Source organism: Bos grunniens, chromosome 10 (assembly GCF_055505025.1).
Source record: "Bos grunniens cultivar Pamir isolate PY7600 chromosome 10, Bosgru_T2T1.0, whole genome shotgun sequence".
Lineage (NCBI taxonomy): Eukaryota > Metazoa > Chordata > Mammalia > Artiodactyla > Bovidae > Bos > Bos grunniens.
The window spans coordinates 37,242,700-37,263,920 of NC_141174.1; the positions used below are offsets into that span (position 1 = coordinate 37,242,700).

Consider the following 21,221-nt stretch of genomic DNA (forward strand, 5'->3'; position numbering starts at 1 on the left):
TCTTTGCAGTCCCTTATTGACTGGAACAAAGGATGTGAGCATCTTTAGGATCCTCATTACACACTGTTACATACTGCTGATTTTTCATCCTAGTTCCAAAATTCTAGCGTTCTTAGAGAATCTTACATTCTCAAGTGGTGGTTGCAGCAAAGACTAGAAGCAGCCTGCTACTGGTGCCACCACAGTCCTTGAAAATGGAAAGATAGACATTTCCACATTCTTTTCTTTCATGGATGATTATAACAAAATGGAAACCTTGTGTTAGCAATTGGCTTAGAGCATCCAATGGATGAATATCATGTTACACAAATGACCAGAGACCTGTTGGATAAACAAGATAAACTCAGAATTGCATTCTTTCCCAGAATCTAAGAGTAGCACTTTAGAGCAGGGATTCACAATTCTGTTTCTAGGGTATTTTTAAAATATCAAAAAGAAGGACCAGATGTCACAATGAATTAATATCCTAGACTTCCAAATCTGGAGACATAGGTTCAAATTCTCCCTGGTTGAAAGTAAATATGAGCATTCTGTCTTCTTGGAGATCCCTTGTGGATATTTCATTCACCCCAAATTTGACAGTTTGACAGGATGATCCCAGCATCTTCTTTTTCATCATGACCTGAGGGCTGAAAGCTCAGATGAGGTGAGGCAGGTGCCATATATAACTGAGCCGAAGTAAGAATCAGCCTGGTCTCCCACTCCCCTCACCACACATTCCTCTTGGGACTCCTATCTACTTTTCAACATTTCCCCTTCAAGAGCACCGACTTACACAGCTGTTGCTTAAGAGAGGCAGGAAATAAAGAAGGAGGAGCTCTGGCTCGTCGACTGACTTAGTGATGGAGAAGTCGAGAGCCATCAAAGTGCAGCTGTGAAATCCATCAGCTCAGCCAGGGTAGTGACGCAATCCATCCAAGTGGATCTCATAGAGGTGTTCCCCAAGCAAGGGTCCCTCAGTGACACACACCTCTATTCTCTACTGGAGTCAGTTTCTGAGACCTCATCACAGAGGTTCTGCAATAACATTAGCATCCTTATCCCCAACCTCCATCTCTTTTAGGATGTCTTCCTGATACATCAGGGTCGCATATCCCTTTTTGTGCTCTCATCATATTCTTCTCTCAGTATGACTCACACTGGTAATTGCCTTCACTTGTCTGTTTCCCCCACTGGATTCCATGGGAACAGAGAATGCAGCTACCCAATTCACTGGTATATCCCCTATTGCATAGCAGAAAACATGTCCATCTCTAGATTCATCCTCTGACTTTGTCTTTTTAAGCATTTTAGTAAGATCTTCTGGATCACTCTGGAAACCATCGGAGACATCTTTGTAAAAGGAAGAGTGGTGTGGAAGAGGTTCTCCTGATGGGTCCTGAGAGGAGGGAGTTGTCTCAGCTCCCTGCCAGCGGGGCATCTCAGCTCAAGGGAACTGGATTTGCACCAGAAACTCCATGCAGGTCCTTGCGTGAGACATGTGACCGGTGTGATGATCAAAAGTAAGAAGCGATCTTTCTTAAAGAGACACAGGAATGGAAGGAAGCAAGTGGAGCATCCTTTACTCAAGGAATGTCAGCCTGAAACCTAGAAAAACAGCAATCAGGGAAAACTGGACTGAGGAATTTTTAATCAAAAAAACGAACTACATGTACAACCTTACCTTAAAGCTGCTTTTCTTTCTAGAGGTGCCTTAAGTTGAGTCTTCAACTTAAACTATTTAAACAAACATTTAACAAGGCAGAAGGAGCTTATTCTTTTGTGTGACTCCCTCCAAACAGTTTTCCCATGGGATCCAAGTGAAGAAAGGCTGGCTGTTCCTAGACTTTCTATTGTAAATAGCTGGGCTGTGCACTTATCTCTGACATAGATGCCCTGCCTTTGAGTTCAGCTATATCAAACCGTGAGCATATGTTTAAAAAAAAAAAAATGTCCTTTTAAGGCATACCAAAGACTGTTGAAGTATTTCTTTTTCCCTGTAGAAACCTAGGAATGAATTCCTCACCACTGAAGAAAAGTCCAGAAGAGAAAAGGGCCAGGTAGAGAAGGAACCCAGAGGGCTGGTCAAGGCAGATCTGGAAAGACCAGCCCCCAGACTCTAACTTGCAGTCCTGGGAAATCTCAGGGAACCTGTCTCTTTCTCTTTCATTTTTTCTGAAAAATATTACACTGAGCTTCTCTTCTGTGCTTCACTGCACCCCGGTGTTTGGGATCGTTGCATCCCACCTCTCTTAGACTTGGGTGCTAAAACCTCCCAGAGTGGGGCTTTTTAAGAAAGTAGGTTTAAAACTATCAGCAAGTGAAGAGAGAAAGCCAAATTGCTCTCGTGCTTGAGCCCATGGGCCAATTTGTTTGTAATTGGATTGGTATGCAGGAAAGATAGAGCTGTCTGGGGGAAATGCTCCATGACCCCTCTTTTCAGGGGACGTTCCTTCTGACGCTGCTCCTAGCCCAGCACCAGCCCCCATGGGGGAAAGGCAGAGAGACCTCAAGCCCGGAGGAAAGGGGCCAATCCTGTGTGCTCGCAAGACAGAAGGGCAACAGAGAATGCCTCCAAATAAACCCAGAAGTCAGAGCACATATTGTAAGGGCTGTGTCCAAAGTCAAAGACTGCGGGCCAAGGAGGCAGCTTGGATGAGGGGAGGGGAGGAGAGGGGCCTCCAACATGAGGCTAACAGCCTCCCCAGACCAGGAACCTAAGGAAGTCTTTAAGAAAATGAAATTGCTGCCACTTCTGTTTCCCCCTCAGTTGAGCCCAGAGGGTCCAACTGTTAGGCAATCATAGAAATGCCATCCCAAGGCCAGCTGCAGCTTCAGAGGCTGAAAAATCTTGGCTTGGGAAGACACAGATCTGGGTTCTAATCTGGGTTTTGCTATTTCCTTTTTATGAGACTTTAGGCAAGATATTTAACCCAACTGAACCTCAGTTTTCAGATCTGTAAAGTGAAACCAATAATTCCTACCAGAAGGTTGACTTAAAGGGTCTTAAAATCTTGAAAAGTCATATTGGGTACCATTCATTACCACTTAGCACTGTCACACTCCCTGCCTGTAGGTTCCTGTTTATGGTCAGGTGCTAGAGGCCTGGGAACTACGTATCCCAGACTTCCTCTCTGCCAAGCTTCTGGATATGACATGTTTAACAGTAACATTCATTTGTGAATATATTTGTGAGGTTGGAGAGAGCAAGGGCCCCTCCTCCTCTGTCAGTAACGGTGGGGGACACTGAATGTGGTCATCAGCAGGTGGGCCCAGTGGGGCAGCTGGTTGGTCTCTTTCACAGCCAGGCCTCAGCTTCAGGGCTGTGGGTAACATAATTTCCTGCAGCTTCCTGATCTCAGACAGCAGCCTGTGGGGGTTCAAACCTGAAAGTTGGGAGTAGCCCACCTTGCTTTCTTGACTCCAGGTTTTTCCACAATCTGGCAAGCACTGCATTTGTTTTCTATTGCAGTATAGCAAGTGACAGCAAACTTAGCAGCCTGATGATTAACACTGGTGCTGCTCAGATGCTCATTCATGTCTGACTCTTTGCAACCCCATGGACTGTAGTTTGCCAGGCTCCTCTACCCATGGGATTTCCAGGCAAGAATATTGGAGTGAGTTGCCATATCCTTCTCCAGGGTCTTCCTGACCCAGGCATCAAACCCATGTCTTCTGCATTGATTGGCAGGCGGATTCTTTACCACTGTGCCACCTGGGAAGCCCTTAGTAGCCCCATTTATTAGTAACCTCATTTATTACCTCTACCAGCTCTGTAGGTCAGAAGTTAAAGCTCAGTGGGCTTCTGTGCTCAGGGTCTCACAAGGCTGAAACCAAGGTTTCAGTTAGGTCGGGATCTTACCTGGAGGCTCTGGAAAGATTCTACCCCCAAGCTCATTCAGGTAATTGGCAGAATTCATCTCTTTATGGTTTGGGGATTGAGGTCCCCAGTTCCTTGATAGCTGTCAGCTAGAGACCTCTTCAGCTCCTAAAAGCCACCCACATTCTTCCCCACCTGGCTTCTTCCACCTTCAAACTAGCTATGGCACATGAAGTCTTTCTTACACTGCAGGAGCAGCAGGACCCCTCAGGTCGAATGCCCTCACATTTCTGACTCTCTCTTCTGCTCTCAGCTGAGAACATGCCCTGGTTTTAAGGGCTCTTGTGACTAGATCAGGCCACCCAGGTAATCTCTTTCTTAAGATAAACTATGCCATGTAACGTAATATAATCACAGGGATGATATATGAGCACATTCAGAGCTTCTGGGATTAGTAGGCGAACTTCTTTGGAAGACCATTTTAGAAATTCTGCCTGCTATAGCACCTAATTCCCTCTATTAAATCATGTTCTGCTTGAAAACCTAGAGGGGTTTCTGTTTTCCTACATTGAACTGTAAGTGACCTAAGATCACTCTCTGCAAACAAACTCTGAAACAGAGAAAACAACCCTTCAGATTATGATGATCTTACCCTTAGAGCATTCTGGACCCTCACCCAACAAATGTCAGTTCAGCAGTTATTTAGCAACTGTTATGTACCAGTTTGTGCCATTTTTCAGAGAATCCCAAGAGAATAAGAAACCTTATGAACATGGTCTATTGGGTAATCCTCTACATGAAGAAAGGGTTTCAAGATACTGTCAGAGATCTTAAGAGATGTTAGGTTCAAAAGCATCACTCATATACTCAAGAAATATTGATTGAGCTGACATCTACTCAGGGTCAGGCGTTGCCTTAAGTACAAGTGATTCAAAGACCAATGAGGCCAATTACTGGCCTAAAAAATCTCAAAGCTAATAGAGGAGCCAGATATGCCATTGTCATAAAATGTTGTAATAATATAACTTTTTTTTTCTTTTTTACAAGTTACCCCACACTATGTTACTTTGCATACATTATCTTATTCAAACTTCACCTTAAGCCCATGAGTTAGATACAATTATTTTCTAAATTTTACAGAGGAGGAAACTGAGACTGAAAATAGTTGTCACTTCTCTAGGAAAAGATATATCTTGGTTTGCAAACACATAGGCTCAATTTGAATACCGGAGAAGGCAATGGCACTCCACTCCAGTACTCTTGCCTGGAAAATCCCATGGATGGAGGAGCCTGGCAGGCTGCAGTCCATGGGGTCGCTAGGAGTCGGACACGACTGAGCGACTTCACTTTATTTTTTCACTTTCATGCATTGGAGAAGGAAATGGCAACCCACTCCAGTGTTCTTGCCTGGAGAATCCCAGGGACGGGGGAGCCTGGTGGGCTGCCGTCTATGGGGTCGCACAGAGTCAGACACGACTGAAGCGACTTAGCAGCAGTAGCAGTAGTGGATAATGTCGAATGTCTAACAGTTTCACTTCCCACAGCCAGAACTACTCTCTATCTTGAAGAACTAGCCTTTGAGTCTCCTTGGCACACATAAATGGAGAGACCAAAGTGCTTGGGAGTGCACTGCCCCTGGGTGGTCCTTAACCAATAACTGATGAATGTGAGAGTCTGAAAACTCTGGTTTCATTGCCTTCGTTCAGGACAACTCCAAGGCTTGATTTATAGAGTTAATAAGTTTGCCTGCATAATCGGGAAAAAACCACCCTCTGTGTAATTTTGTGATTGCATACTCACTTGGTTTCCTCCCCTTCCTGCCCTCTGCCTCTCACCCACTACTTTCCTAGCTTCCCTTGGGAATTTCCTTACAAATATTTGTTCACAGATCTGAGAATCTGCCCTAAGACACCTCTGCTCTGATATATATGCTATACTGCTGTGGGAACCCAGAAAAGAGAGTGATATTAACTCAGTCTGGGGAAGTCGGCAAAGACTTGACAAAAAAAGTCATATTTTGTCCTGGAAGATAAGCAGAGGTCTGTCAAGGAGGATGAGTTGGAAGAAGAGCTTTCTAGGCAGCATGCATGCTAAGTTGCTTCAGTCATGTCTGACTCTTTGTGACCCTATGACTGTAGCCCACCAGGATCCTCTGTCCATGGGATTCTCCAGGCAAGAATACTGGAGTGGGTTGCCATGCCCTCCTCCAGGGGATCTTCCCAACCCAGAGACTGAACCCGCATCTCCTGTGTCTCCTACATTGGCAGGCAGAGGGACACACAAAACCAGAAACACAGGGAAATGAATGCAAGTCAAAGAATGGATTAAAAACTTGTATATGCTGAGGCAGAAAATAGATGAAATTGAGGGCCCGCCAGAGATTAGAACTCTTGCATCAGGAGAAGCACCAAAGAATATTAAGGAATGATGGACCATGATCAGACGTGTGTTTTCATGTAACAAATATTGAGTGTTTATAATGAAGGTAGGAAACCAACCCAGGTACTAGGGATATCAAAGTCAAGACCAATCCAGACTATAACCTTCATTGAGTTACCAAATAATTCTTGTGGTTCAATACAGTAATTGCTTCTTAAATGAACAATGCAAAGAACCAGAGGATAACAAGAAAAAGGGAAATACTAGAGATTTTCTCTTTAAGGTTTTCTCTTCAAGAAAATTGGAGTATCAAGGAAAGATTTCATGCAAGGACAGGCACAGTAAAGAACAGAAATGGTAAGGACCTAACAGAAGCAGAAGAGATTAAGAAAACGTGGCAAGAATATACAGAAGAACTATACAAAAAAAGGTCTTAATTATCAGGATAACCATGATCATGTGATCACTCACCTAGAGCTACACATCCTGGAATGTGACGTCAAGTGGGCCTTAGGAACCATCACTATGAACAAAGCTAGTGGAGGTGATGGAATTCCAGCTGAGCTATTTCAAATCCTAAAAGATGATGCTGTTGAAGTGCTGTACTCAATATGCCAGCAAATTTGGAAAGCTCAGCAGTGGCCACAGGACCAGAAAAGATCAATTTTCATTCCAATCCAAAAGAATGGCAGTGCCAAAGAATGTTAAAACTACCAGACAATTGTATTCATTTCACTTGCTAGTAAGGTTATGCTCAAAATCCTTCAAGCTAGATTTCAGCAGTACATGAACCGAGAACTTCTAGAAGTACAAGCTGGTTTTTACAAAAGGCAGAGGAACCAGAGTCTTCTCCAGGGGATCTTCCTGGCCGAGGGATCAAACCTGGGTCTCCTGCCTTGAAGGAAGATTCTTTACCATTTGAACCACCTGGGAAGCCCTAAGGCTTTGACTGTGTGGACGACTGCAAACTGTGGAATATTCTTAAAGAGATGGGATTACCAGAGCCTTACCATGTCCTGAGAAACCTGTATGCGGGTCAAGATTGGAAAAGGAGTAAGACAAGGATGTATATTACCACCCTGCTTATTTAACTTATATGCAGAGTGTATGCAAAATGCTGGGCTGGATGACTCACAAGCTGGAATCAAGATTGCCAGGAGAAATATCAATAACATCAGATATGTGGATGATACCACTCTAATGGCAGAAAGTAAAGAGGATCTAAACAGCCTCTTGAGCTCCCAAATCACTGCAGACAATGACTGGAGCCATGAAATTAAAAGGCACTTGCTCCTTGGAAGGAAAGCTATGGCAAACCTAGACAGCTTATTAAAAAGCAAAGACATCACTTTGCGGACAAAGTTCCTAATAGTTAAAGCTATGGTTTTTCCAGCAGTCATGTACGGATGTGAGAGTTGGGCCCTAAAGAAGGCTGAGCACCAGAGAATTGGTGCTTTTGAACTGTGGTGCTGGGGAAGATTTTGACTCCCTTGGACTGCAAGGAGATCAAACCAGTCAATTCTAAAGGAAGTCAACCCTGAATATTCATTGGAAGGACTGATACTGAAGCTGAAACTCCAATATTTTGGCCGTCTGATATGAAGAGCTGACTCACTGGGAAAGACCCAAATGCTGGGAAAGATTGAAGGCAAAAGGAGAAGGGGGTGCCAGAGGATGAGATGGTTGGATAGCATCACCGACTCACTGAAGACATGAGTTTGAACAAACTCCGAAATATAGTGAAGAACAGGAAAACCGGGAGTGCTACAGTCCATGTGGTCTCCAAGAGTCAGACATAATTTAGCAACTGAACAACAGCAGTAACCACTAAATGCATGTGTCTGTTTATATTTAAGAATGATGTTTAGGTCCCCAGTCATATTAGCCACCTTTCAAGTACTCAGCAGCCACATGTAGCTGGTGGCTAGCTCGCTGGACAGCACAGGTATAGAACACTTGCATCATTGCAGGAAGGTCTATTGGATGGTGCTAGTCTAATCACACACAAGGATAGCTATAAGTTTTCCATCTAATTGTTAGTTTGTATGTGGCTATCTCCTGTGTAGTCTTTTTTAAAAGGCGCTTCCTGTGCCTTTCTTTTTTGCACAGGGGAATCTGAGGATTCTTTTGATTACACAACCACCTGCATTGGGCAATCAAATAGTAGTGGTGATTGTCAAAAGACCAGGATTGCAGACATCCCTTTGAAAATGCACGTGGTCCTTTTATGTATTGGATGAGGGAGATATGCTCACACCTGCCTAGAGAGCCCAAGAAGTGGGATCTTCCTGCCTCAATCTGTTTACCTTGTTCTTTCTGAATGTTTATAGCTGAAAGCACATCCTCTAAAAACAAAATAGTATTCATGAAAGAGACACAAATCGAATTCCTCACCTGGAGTTCTATCATTTCCCCAAAAATGAAAGTAAAAGAGCCACTAGCAATAGTCTTCTCTGAAATCTGTTACTGTAATTAAAGCTGTTTTTTTTTTTTAATTTACATGATAAGCTAATAGGAACTGAAATTTGCTTTGAAGAGTCATTACTCTTTACTTCTTAATCTTCCATTTTCTTACAAAAACTAGTGAACAAGAAAGTTTTTACTAATATATTAGAATAAACCTGTCATAAACATAAATTATGTAAACAAATATTTTAATCAAAGCGTCACTACAGGGAAATTTAAAGCTAACAATTCTGACGTATGCAGTACAAAACTTAATGACTATGGCATTCAAAAACTCGGTTCAAAAAAAGAAACTCAATTCACTCTAAAGAGTCAATTTACTACTCAATTGAGAAAAGATTATATCTTTCCCTGTTCGTGGTACCACACAGCTTTCAGGCTCCAAACTAACACTGTTGACCTTCCACTCATATTTTGATTGGGTTGTACTCCTAATTTTTAAATAAAATGTTAAAAATAATACTAAAATAAATAAAAACATTGCTGACCTTATGAAAGCCCCCCTCTTTATTATAATAATCAATAGGTCCAGGTTCGATGCATGATACTGGATGCTTGGGGCTGGTGCACTGGGATGACCCAGAGGGATGGTATGGGGAGGAAGGAGGGAGGAGGGTTCAGGATGGGAACACATGTATACCTGTGGCATATTCATTCTGATATATGGCAAAACCAATACACTATTGTAAAGTTAAATAAAATAAAATTAAAAAAATAATCAATAGAAGTTAGTTATACATGAGAGGAGAGAAAATGCTGTATTTTAAAATAATAAAGTATCAACTTTTCTTGATTATGATGCCTGCTGAGAATCTTAACTTGGCTTTGTCGGACTTTTGCTAGTCTTAATTTATAATCAGCTGGTGACCACTAGCAGATGGGTTCCTAAAGGCCCAGAGCAGCTGCAGGAACCAGAGACTAAGTAGCCAAGATTGTATTATCAGCAGGGTTGCTTTTTATAGATAGTTGGCTTGGCTTTGTTTGGGTTTTTTGTTTTTATTTTTGGGTAGCCCTTGGTTAATCCCGTTGGCCTGTCACCTGCAAGCAAAAGGGAACAAGATCATCCCTCTCTCCCCTTTGTCTAATTCCACCAGCCTAGGAGGGCGATAATGACCAAACTCTTGAATTTTCCTGTTGATTATAGAGAGGTGCATTGTATTCACAGTATATTCTTGCGGCCCTGCCACCAGATGAAAGGAAGAGCATGAAAGCACCAGCAGATCCGGGGCCCTGCCTTTCCAGCTTTAAGATGCCAACAAACGTGGACGGGGCACTCGGCTGACGGAGGCATCTGTTGTTCCTGTGCACCGGCTTCAGCTGGGAGCGGCTGAGAACAACAGGTGGCCTTGCTAATGGAACAGATTCACTCATTGTTTGTGTGTTTAATGAATCATTGAGTTACTTATCAGCAGTGGGCAATGGAAGCTGTTCAAACAGAAAGGCAGCCCAGCCATGAGGTGGAGCCGCCACCATGCTCCTTTGAAGCACTGCTGGCCCCAGGGGAATGCGGGAGGCTCGGGGGTTACTCCCTACAGTTCCCAGAGAAACTGGTAGCCAGAGGAGGGTGTTGTTTCTAATTGGATGATGAAAGTCAGCAAGGGGAAAGAGACCAAAGGACCAAACGTAGAAGGGGAGGAAAGGAAAACATCTGAAATCAAAGGTTGAAGTAAAACCAAGAGACAGGTGTTTGCGGTGAACCGTGCAATAACCCTCATCTTGCCCCAGGTCCACAGGAAGCAGCCAAGTGGAGAAGGTCCCAGAGAAGTGAGAAAAAGCCAGGCTCAGGATGTGCTCAGAGAAGGCAATGGCAACCCACTCCAGTACTCTTGCCTGGAAAATCCCATGGATGGAGGAGCCTGGTAGGCTGCAGTCCATGGGGTCGCGAAGAGTCGGACATGACTGAAGCGACTTAGCCGCAGCAGCAGGATGTGCTGATTTTCGTTACAAAGGGTTCATGGTACAGTGAGGTCGCTCTGTCATATCAGGAGGCAAGCTGCTGCTGTTGCTGCTAAGTCGCTTCAGTCATGTCTGACTCTGTGCGACCCCATAGACGGCAGCCCACCAGGCCCTGCCGTCCCTGGGATTCCCCAGGCAAGAACACTAGAGTGGGTTGCCATTTCCTCCTCCAGTGCATGAAAGTGAAAAGTGAAGGTGAAGTCACTCATTCGTGTCCGACTCTTAGCGACCCCATGGACTGCAGCCTACCAGGCTCCTCTGTCCATGGGATTTTCCAGGCAAGAGTACTGGAGTGGGGTGCCATTGCCTTCTCCATCAGGAGGCAAGACTGACCCTTATTTGTAGGATTCCCACATGTTGCATTGGGCTTTTCCTGTGAGTAGAATTTGACTGGATTCTACACCAGAATTGTATTTAATGGGCTGTGCTTTCCTTTCTTTCCCCACAAATAGGACTTGGTATTTGTCACCATTAAACATCTGAATTTTAAGCAGATCTGTGGACTGGTGGCTCATCTCCATCAGCTCAACTTTATCAGCTATCTCATTCCCAGGAGCTTTTCTTTTGCCTTCACAATGAAGCTCCATGAGTTTTCCCAATTCAAACTTGGACTTCAACATTTTTACTTTTCTAATCAATCCATCATAGAGAAATATTTCTAGATTGGCCATCCTTTTCTATGCCTCTCCCAATGCTCTCTGGAATCAATTTATGAACCCCTTCTTTCAAGTCATTCATCTATACCTCTTGTGTCATGATTTTCCACCATCCTTTTCTGGGTCTGGCAAACTTGTAGGTAGGTGCTAAGAGTTCTTTCAGATCTGATTGCTGTTTTTCCTTTTTTTTTTTTTTTTACCAAAAACAACAGTACTTCTAATATTGAACATGAGTGTGCGCTTACTTGTCCGACTCTTTGAGACCTCATGAGTAGCCTGCCAGGGTCCTCTGTCCATGAGATTTCCTAGGCAAGAATACTGGAATACATTTCCTTCACCAGCGGATCTTCCTGACCCAGGGATCGAACCTGCATCTCTTCTGTCTCTAGCATTGGCAGATGGGTTCTTTACTAGTGTCACCTGAAAAGCCCCGATATTGAACACAGGTAATGCTGAAACGTCACATAATGATTAGTCAAATTCATTTCACCTGCCTTCACTAATCAAAGTTATTTTAAGACAAATGTCCTCCAAGTAGCACATAGCCTAAACAATGTTTGAGGGAGTTGTTTTCCAGGAACTTGGTATCTCACCTGTGATTAGTGGAAACTGAGTTGGTTAAGACTGGATAGGACCACTGACATTCCAACCGGGCATCTGCAGGTGTTCACCTGGTGATCTTTAGATGTCAGAGGACTGAAAAGTCCATAACCCACATCATGCTAAGCACCTCCATGTTTGAGTGTACAGAGGCCTGTAGTTAGTTACATCTGTGCAGAACCATGATTTGTGTACTTTTCCCAATCATGTTCCCCCATATCCCCATGCTTCCCACATGCCCCATGCCTCAGACCACCTTGCTTCCCTATTTGTTATACCATAAATAACCCCAGACTCTTGACTTCAGAAGGCAGAATTGAGTTTTGTTTCTTCTCTTTTGGTCTGCCTTGTCAATAAGCCCTCTCTTTGCTGCAGGGCTTGGTGTCTCAGCATTTTGGCCCCTGATGGTCAGGCAAAACAAACTTCATTTGGTTACAAAGCATTTTTACCAATTTTCCTTAGAAAATGGATCAACAAATTTCTTCTTGGCTCTCCTTTTGCCACTTCTGTGGACTGTGGGTTTTTTTCTTCCTAAGGTAGGGGACCTATAAGAGAGATGGCAGAGTGTGGTTTGGTGAGGAGAGCCCTGTGGTTTGGATTAAGAAATGTGTTTTAACTCTGCCACTATCTCTAAAGCACCATTGGTTATATAGTCTCTATGGTAGAGACTGACAGGCTATTCACCAAATCAGTATCGTTTCTTCATGGATAACAGCCAAACCCAGTTCCCAGCCTTCCTTACAGTCAGGTGAGTCCTTCTGACAAGTTCCAGCCAATAGAATGTGGACCAAGGTCAGGCAATTGGCAATCAGGCCTGGGTCATAATCCTTCTTGATGACCCTCTGTCTTCTCTTTTCCCTCACCTTCAGCTAGGTGATATGTAGGCTTGGCATTGAAGATCACAGATCTCTTGAAGATCCTCTCAGCATTCAGGATGGCCAAGCAGGGTAGCTGGAATGCCAAGCTTGGCACCTGAGGTATAAGCAATCCACTCCATTTAGCTAGGTTCACTGTGCAGACACTAACTCTTACCTGTACCTAGAAACCCCCAAAGTAAGGACACATTCCAATGGACTATGTGGTTCCTTCCGACACTGTTATTTTGAATCTGAAGTTATTCCTTTGTTTACGCTTTCATCCCTAGACAAAGACAGGGAAGACACTCTTCTGTCCATTCAAGATCTCCTAGGGGAAGGAGGAGACTCTTCTACATTCTCCTGCAAGGATAGAGAAAAGGGGGTAGACTATAGAAGAGAGAGAAAACAAAACATCTGTCAGAGCCTACCAGTTAGTTCATGGAAAGGAAGCAGAAGGAGTAGTAGCATAAAATCTAGGAGACTCCAGGCCAGAGACTGAGGATGTCATTTGCTGTTGCACCTGGCTGTTGGCAGATCTTGGGGTTATAAACCCTGAATCAATGGAGGCTAAAGCAGTGACAACAAGCTTCTACTCCACGATCACATCTCTTACTGTGGGTCTGTGCTTAAATCATTCCAGCCTCAAATCCTTTTAGAACTGAAGATCTCAGCTGGTCCCAAGTGAATCTCCATTTATGTTCCCTCTTCAGTAAAGTCTTCTTCTCAACACAGAGGAGGATGTGAAAGCCACTGCTCCTGAAGGCGCTGTCCCTGCTATTTGAAAGACCAAGACATATATACACACGTATGTCCTGTGCGTGGATAACTTACAATAAAGTATTCTGATCCTGAATGTATGTACAGTAGAATGTTAACTCCTTCTAGGCATAGAAGTAGCACCATATGTCCCTGTAGTAGGAATGTGTCCCAATCCTAGAATGATGGGGTTGTCCTTGGTATGTGACTCTGAAGTCAAACTTACTATTGAAATGTATAACTGATCTACAAAGATATTTATAAGCCTCCCTCCCCTCTATTTTAACAAAGTGAATGAAGGATAATTCCAGACATTTTATGTTTTAAAAAAAAATCTTTGAAACATTTATATAGTGTTTCTTATGTAACAAGCATTATGCAACAAACATTGCTCTACATCTTTTTACAGATAATAATTTAATTCCCTGTGAGCAGGATACAACTATCACTCCCTTTTATACATAAGAAAATGAGGAACAGAGATTAGATTATTTACCCAAATTCACACAGCCAGTTAGAGCTGGAATTCTGATCCTTCTAGTCTAGAGCCACAGTCTATATCTTTAGTAACTATGCCATACTGCCCAGTTGTTTTAAAAAACAATTGATCAACCCTCATTCATGTTTGCATTATACCCCTACATATCACCTTGACCTCCCCCATATCATCAGGTCATATCCAAGCCTACCAAATCTGATCCTGGCTATGAAAATCTTTCATGGTGAGCATGGCAGCTAAACATAGGCTCTTGATGAAAAAAAATCATTTTTCCTTGTAAAATTTCATTCTTCTATGAGAACAAAACTATTCAAACTATCCTTCTCTATGGAAAATAGAAATCTACTCTGTAATATTGACTTTGCCTCTGTGATTTTCTCATTGTCATAGAATATGAGTCAAGAAGACAGCACAACTGTGGCATATTTTAAAGATGAGGAGTTTAAATGTTCGACAGTTTTCAGGAGTCACACCTTTTTAGCATTCAGGAAGAGTTTAATGATAAGTAACAAAGACTGTGAGTTGAAGATCTTGTTTCCAGTTGTAGCATAACTAAGGTTGGGTGGTGGAGATGGGGTGACACAATCTCACTTTTCTGGGCTCTGTTTCCTTAGTTTTGAAGTAAGAAGGGCAAACTAGTTGAATTCCAGGGTCTAATCCAATTCTAGGACCATTCTGGAGTCACTCTCCTCCTGGCCCACAAGATCCCTCCTGATCTGGCCCCTGACAACCTTTCCAATCTCATCATGTATCCCAACCTCACTCAGCTCTAGCCAAGTGGATCTCTCTCCTGTTTGTTCCAAAACATTCAGCTCCTTCCCAGCTTATAGCCTTTCCACCAGCAGTTCCCTCTGCTGGGAAGCCCTTTCCCTGCATCACTATCTGATAGGCTCTTTTTTGTCACTCAGGTCACTGATTAACTTCTTCAGTGAGTCTGTTCCCAACATCTCAAGCTAATTAATTCCTTTACCCCAGTACTAGCTCTCCATCAATCAGTCTGACTTTCTATCACCTATCACCTTCTGATATTTTATTTATCTGCTTATTTGCTCATAGTCTGCATCCTCTCACTAGGTATAAAATTCCATGAAAGTAGGAAACTGACTTATTGTCTTATCTCCAGTGCCTGTGTAAGAGTATATAGCTGCCACTGAGCTCAGCAAATCTAGGATTGATGATGGAAGCAAAAGCAGTACCTAAAATCTAGAGGCCAAAGGATTCCTTTCTGAGACTTACATGGTGGAGCAAAAGAGCTCACTTAGTGCTACATTTCCCCCTTTTTACTCAATTTAGTTTCAGAGTACACATCAGGATGACTGTGCACAGACCCACATCACAGGAAGTAGGTTTGTACACCCTTTCTCTCCCGCTGACCTACCTCTTAGTGACAAATCCTGAATCTTCAGCAACATCTTCTTCATGTATATTGCCTGCCTAACAAGCAGAAAATAGCATATCCACCTAGGAGGCCAGCATCTTGCTGCTGTGGGCAGCTGTGTAACTCTGGTTCTGCACATTCTGGGCTTCAGGATCTGAATGAGTGAGGTTGAAATCTAGCAGTCAGAGGACCTAGAGAGTCTGCATGTGGAACTTCACGTGGTATTCTTCGATGACCAGGAACATTTCAGGGATCCTGCTACATCAATCAGCTGAACATTAATGGAAGCTAGTTCAGTGCCAGCTGCCATGCTGATGCAGGGGTGTTTTTTCTCTCCTAATGGAAAAACAAAGTACCCAACAAGACCACGGTAATCATCTGTCTCAGGTCTCTGACCAGACAGAGAAAACCTCTGGGGCTTAAGGACGCTTTGTGGATTTTTCTGGGAAGGACAGATACAGAAGCTGCTCCTCCCAGCTCAAAAGGGAAAAGTACTGCTTGACTCACAGCTGCAGGCAGGGCCTCCACTCAAGTTAATCACCTGGGATTACAACAGATTGAAGAGGAATAATTGGTGAAGTCACAGGGCAATGTCAGAGTGTCCGCATCTGGATTTCAGATGTGGAGACTCCCCACTCCCACCCCATGTCAGGAATCATCACAACACCTCCATGACCTAGGGATAGAGATCTCATTATTGTTTTTAATAGGTAATTGACTTTTCTTTCTCCCCTCCAACCAGATCTATCAAGAGTCAATTTCACACTCTCAGATTCCTCCACTCACCCCTCAGAACCTCCTACATCAGATACCACATATAATGACAACTCAGGACTGGTGATCTTTGGTCCTATCACAAAAAGATTAGAGAGTCAGACATTTCAGCACTTCCTTGCCCCAGTATTTGGTCCAAAAGGTCTTCCTTAAACATTACTAACATATCTCTTGCTGCAATTTCTGGTTTATGATCTACTGTGGAGAAGTAAAATGAGTACCCATATTATTTATGATACTTGAAAACCATGAAATCCACCCTTAGCTTTCTCTGTCTCCACTAAATTTCATCTCACATTTTGATACCAAAAACATACTAGACATAATCAGATGATTTTAATATCTATTAACTTTCAGGTATGGATCAGTATGCTACATATCATTAGAGTAAAAAAGTTACCTTATTTGCTTTATCTCCGAATATAATATCACTCAATTAAAACAAAGTATATTTATCATTGTAAAAGTAAAATAGCTTACCAATATTCAAGATTATCATAGCTGGTAATTTGTATAAAAATTAATAACCTTCTAATAGGTAACTATGACAGAGTTTGACAGCTAACACAAATATTAAGAGAAAGTGAATTTCCTAGATAACTTAGGAAGAATGTTATTTTTCAAATGCACACAGGTTTATAGAAACTTAGTAATACAAGACAGAATAATAGTGATTAGGTTTATTGTAATTCTAATCACTGCAGATGGTGATTGCAGCCATGAAATTAAAAGACGCTTACTCCTTGGAAGGAAAGTTATGACCAACCTAGACAGCATATTCAAAAGCAGAGACATTACTTTGCCAACAAAGGTCTGTCTAGTCGAGGCTATAGTTTTTCCAGTGGTCATGTATGGACGTGAGAGTTGGACTGTGAAGAAAGCTGAGCGCCCAAGAAGTGATGCTTTTGAACTGTGGTGTTGGAGAAGACTCTTGAGAGTCCCTTGGACTTCAAGGAGATCTAATCAGTCCATCCTAAAGGAGATCAGTCCTGGGTGTTCATTGGAAGGACTGATGCTGAAGCTGAAACTCCAATACTTTGGCCACCTGATGCGAAGAGTTGACTCATTGGAAAAGACCCTGATGCTGGGAGGGATTGGGGACAGGAGAAGAAGGGGACAACAGAGGATGAGATAGCTGGATGGCATCACCGACTCGATGGACATGAATTTGGGTAAACTCTGGGAGTTGGTGATGGACAGGAAGCCCTGGCGTGCTGTGATTCATGGGGTCGCAAAGAGTCGGACACGGCTGAGCAACTGAACTGAACTGAATTGAACCTTTATATAATTGGTTACTACATACTGAAAATACTTCTCCTTAAATTATATTCTGCTTATCACAAAAAGTTACTGATGTTTTTAAGTATGCTTCCTTTGTATCTCATATAGCAAATATTTAGATGAGCAGAAACTACCAGAAGTTCTTTATTTAAGGTTGGTAGCATTTAGTATTAATGATACATTGAACTAGGTTTCTGCTTTACTTGGTTTCTGAAGGATTTCTAAATCTCAAAAAATGATCATCACAGTAAATCTTATTGAATAAATACTTACAGCACATGACAAGGTCATGTACTTCAGGAAAGTTAAGAAGAATACCTTTCTCTAGAAAAATAAGAAGGCATAAGGAAGGAAACATGGAGGGTGATATCTGGAGATGTTAGGGAGGTTAAAAAAAAAGTTTTTTCCATATGAGAAACCCATGTAATAACAAGGATGTACTAGAGAAGGCAAAATGAGAATGTATAAAAGGTAGAGCATATAACTCATAAAAGAGAATTTAGAGGAGGATAAAGGGTGATGAGATGGACAACATTAGCAGAGCAATTGTGAAGTAGAAAAAAGTGAATGTGAGGGGCCTCAGGTCAGATGTTCTTGATTTTCCCGGTAAGTAGATAGATGGGCTTCTTTGATGGCTCAGATGATGAAGAATCCACCTGCAATGCAGGAGACGCAGGTTTGACCCCTGGGTTGGGAAGATCCCTGGAGAAGGGAATGGCTACCCGCTCCAGTATTCTTGCCCAGAGAATTCCATGGTCAGAGGAGCCTGATGGGCTACCATCCATGGGGTTGCAAAGAGTCAGATATGACTAAGTGACTAACACTTTTAACCACTTCAACAAAGAGTATAGAAATCTCTTTGGAGACTTCAGGAAAATGGAAAAATTTAGAACTGCTGTTATGGGGAATATGATGTGGCAATAATTAGACATAAATAAAAGGATATCCAATTAAGCCCAGATACCCAACAGAAATGCAATAGCAGTGATTTGTGGTGAATCCAAGCACAACTTCCAGTAATGATCCACCTTCTGAAATGGTTAAAGATAAGGCATATGAAGATCACAGGCTTGGAAGAGTCGAGTCTGTAGAGGAGAGAGTTTCACATGGAAGGATCTGCCCTGTCAACCCAGGCTGGGAATGAGGAAGTAAAGACAGAGGTGGGGAACAGGTGCAGACTGAGGTGCAGAGAGTAGTTAGGATTAGGAGGATCAGAGTTTGACACAGATGAGTTCAAATCCAGCCTGAGTCACTCAGTTGTGTGGTCGTGGGCACGTTTTTCAATGGTATCTAAGTTTCATTTTCTTCAGATATAAAATGATCATACTTCAAAGGGTAATTCTGAGGACGAAACAACACAATTCCAACACATATTTTTGCTGTTCTGGGCTCACAATACCCATTCAAAAAATTTTTGTTATGCACATGACATAGGCAGTATGATTAACTGTATTATAATCTGTTGATTTTCTTTTGAGATTCTTTTCTACCTAGGTATCCACAATATAGCCGCAATTTGATAATTCTCTTACTACCTCTCTGCTCTCTTGTTTCTTGAATTAATGTAGTCCATATTACATTTCTGAGAACTTTTGTATATATGTGTCTTTTTTTTCTCAGACAAAAATTTGCGAGACAGGTACAGCAAATTCTGTTAGATCCTTTGGGTAGGAAATGATGTATCCTGATTAAGCAAATCTTCTGCTTTATGCCATACACAGATGCTCATTTCTCAAATAATTAACATAGAACATATTTACTAAAACTGTGCTACCTGTAATGAAAATGCTCTTTAGTGATTCAAAAAGTCAACTTAGGATTTTTACCAGCTTCACATCTCTGTATCATCAGTAACAGAACTTATTTCCATCTTTCCTAGAGGTGCAGAATGCACTCCTTGTTACAGAGAGCATCTGACCTCTATGAAAATAAATATGTACAATATACATTTACATGTACATTATGTTCAAAAAGGCCAAGTCTCTAGAACCCCAAAATTAAAATAGGGAGATCAACTATACACATATTCAGGGCCAATATTGGAGATTAAGGAGACAGAGTCATCAGTAATTTTTGGAGACAGCATCAAGCTTCTAGATTGTTCCACCAGATCAGAGAAGTGTAAGTTCAACTAGACATGGAGAAAACAAAGGATGATCTAGAAATTAAGTATATCTATTATATTCATTGAGACATCAGAGTTTAGCTTTTAGAACTAGAGGCTATTTTAGATAAACTTTGTTTTTAAAGAAATCCTCATTAAGGACCTCTAAACACAGGAACAAATTCTGTCCTTGGATTCTTAAGCAAAACTGGGTCTGAAATCAATATAGGCACTGTTAGAAAGGATTTAAGGATTGAATCAGAGAATAGGATTTGGCTCCTAGGACACAAACCATGCTACTAATCCCGGAGAAAGGATTTGCCTGTTTAAAGGATTATGAATTTTTGAAAAGCATATTCTGTTGATAATACTTTTCATTTCCTGCAAATCAAATTACTGAGGGATATTTTCATTGTGAATAGAATTGGACAATGTTTTCATTGTTGTTGTTTGAGTTTCCTTTGTATGAAAGGACACCAAATTTCAATGTACTCAGATGTGAAGTTTCATGGCCCCGGTGGCACACATCTGAAGATTCAAGCAAATAAATTAGAAATAATGCCTACTAGCAAACCAAAAGGCAATGATACCTAAAAGAAAGTCTCCTTGCTTGTGATACTGGCATTTATGAAAGTTTGGGCAGCTTTACATGACAATGGCAGCACAGAGAGTTCTGGACAATGAAGGGTGAGTCCAGCACACTTACTTGGTGGGCTTGGTCACATGCTGGCTACTGCCCACTCTGGACTCATTTTAGTTTACTGAAACAAATGGCTGTAAATTATGTTGAAAGATACTGTTTTAGTAATAGGAAAATTCATTGGTTCTTGAACTTCCTTAATGGAATGAGCCTTCCAGAGGCTATTAGTCAGGCTCAGAAGAAAAAGAAAGAGAGAGAAAGTAAGCAAGAGAAACATTTGAGGTCATATAACACTTTGGTCTCTAATATTCTCAAGGCCTCCCTCTGTGAACAGACCTCACTTTGAAGTTATCACCAGCCACAAGCCTAGAAATCTGCTCATTGAGGACCATGTCTAATGCTTTATTCTAAAAGGCACCTGGAAGGTTTTCTCCAGAGTTAGCAGTCATCATCAGCATCAGTATCATATTTTACTTACACCAGCCCCACAAAATGGCAATAAAAGTTGGACCCTGTGGACTTTTTGTTGATCTAAATTTTCTGCTGTTGCTCAGACAATGGGCCAACCATTTCTGAGAAAGGAGAAGCAAGGTGGGGGTGGGGAAGGAGACTGCCAGAAGTCACAGCATAATGCTATTAGTCTGAACTCTCCCATGACGGGACCCTCACTGGGAAAGACAATTATATGGAAAGGGATGATAACCTCATGGGGCAATAACCTTCTGAGAGATCTTGTTCCACTATGTACCGGTTACTAATTTGATTACCATTCAGAGAAGTAGCCAAACTTCAGGGGCCCTCGCAGAACCCACTCAACCCTTTCAAGATTTGCCCATCTCTAATGAGCTGGGTCTTTTCAGCAATCATCTAACCACATGATTTCCTTAATTTTCAGCCGGTTGCTTAATGACAAAGATAAATGTGGCTTTTCCCAGCTGCTTCTAAAATAAGTTCAAGACTGAATTAATATGAATGGTAATACTTTTTATTTGTATAAATGGCAGGGGAAAGAAACCACAAGTGTGGAGTTTGCCAACACCTGCTAAAATGTACCCTATGTTTCCCACACTTGGGAC

The 21,221-nt window shown here is 42.1% G+C and overlaps 1 long non-coding RNA gene across 1 annotated transcript; it reads right to left on the bottom strand.

Moving 5' to 3' along the window:
* Positions 1–12,286: 12,286 nt before the first annotated feature.
* Positions 12,287–15,658, bottom strand: LOC147364338 (uncharacterized). Its single transcript, XR_015134387.1, has 2 exons — positions 15,347–15,658; positions 12,287–13,487 (listed from the first exon to the last, which is right to left on the bottom strand). It is a non-coding gene; the product is annotated as an uncharacterized LOC147364338 (long non-coding RNA).
* Positions 15,659–21,221: the final 5,563 nt, after the last annotated feature.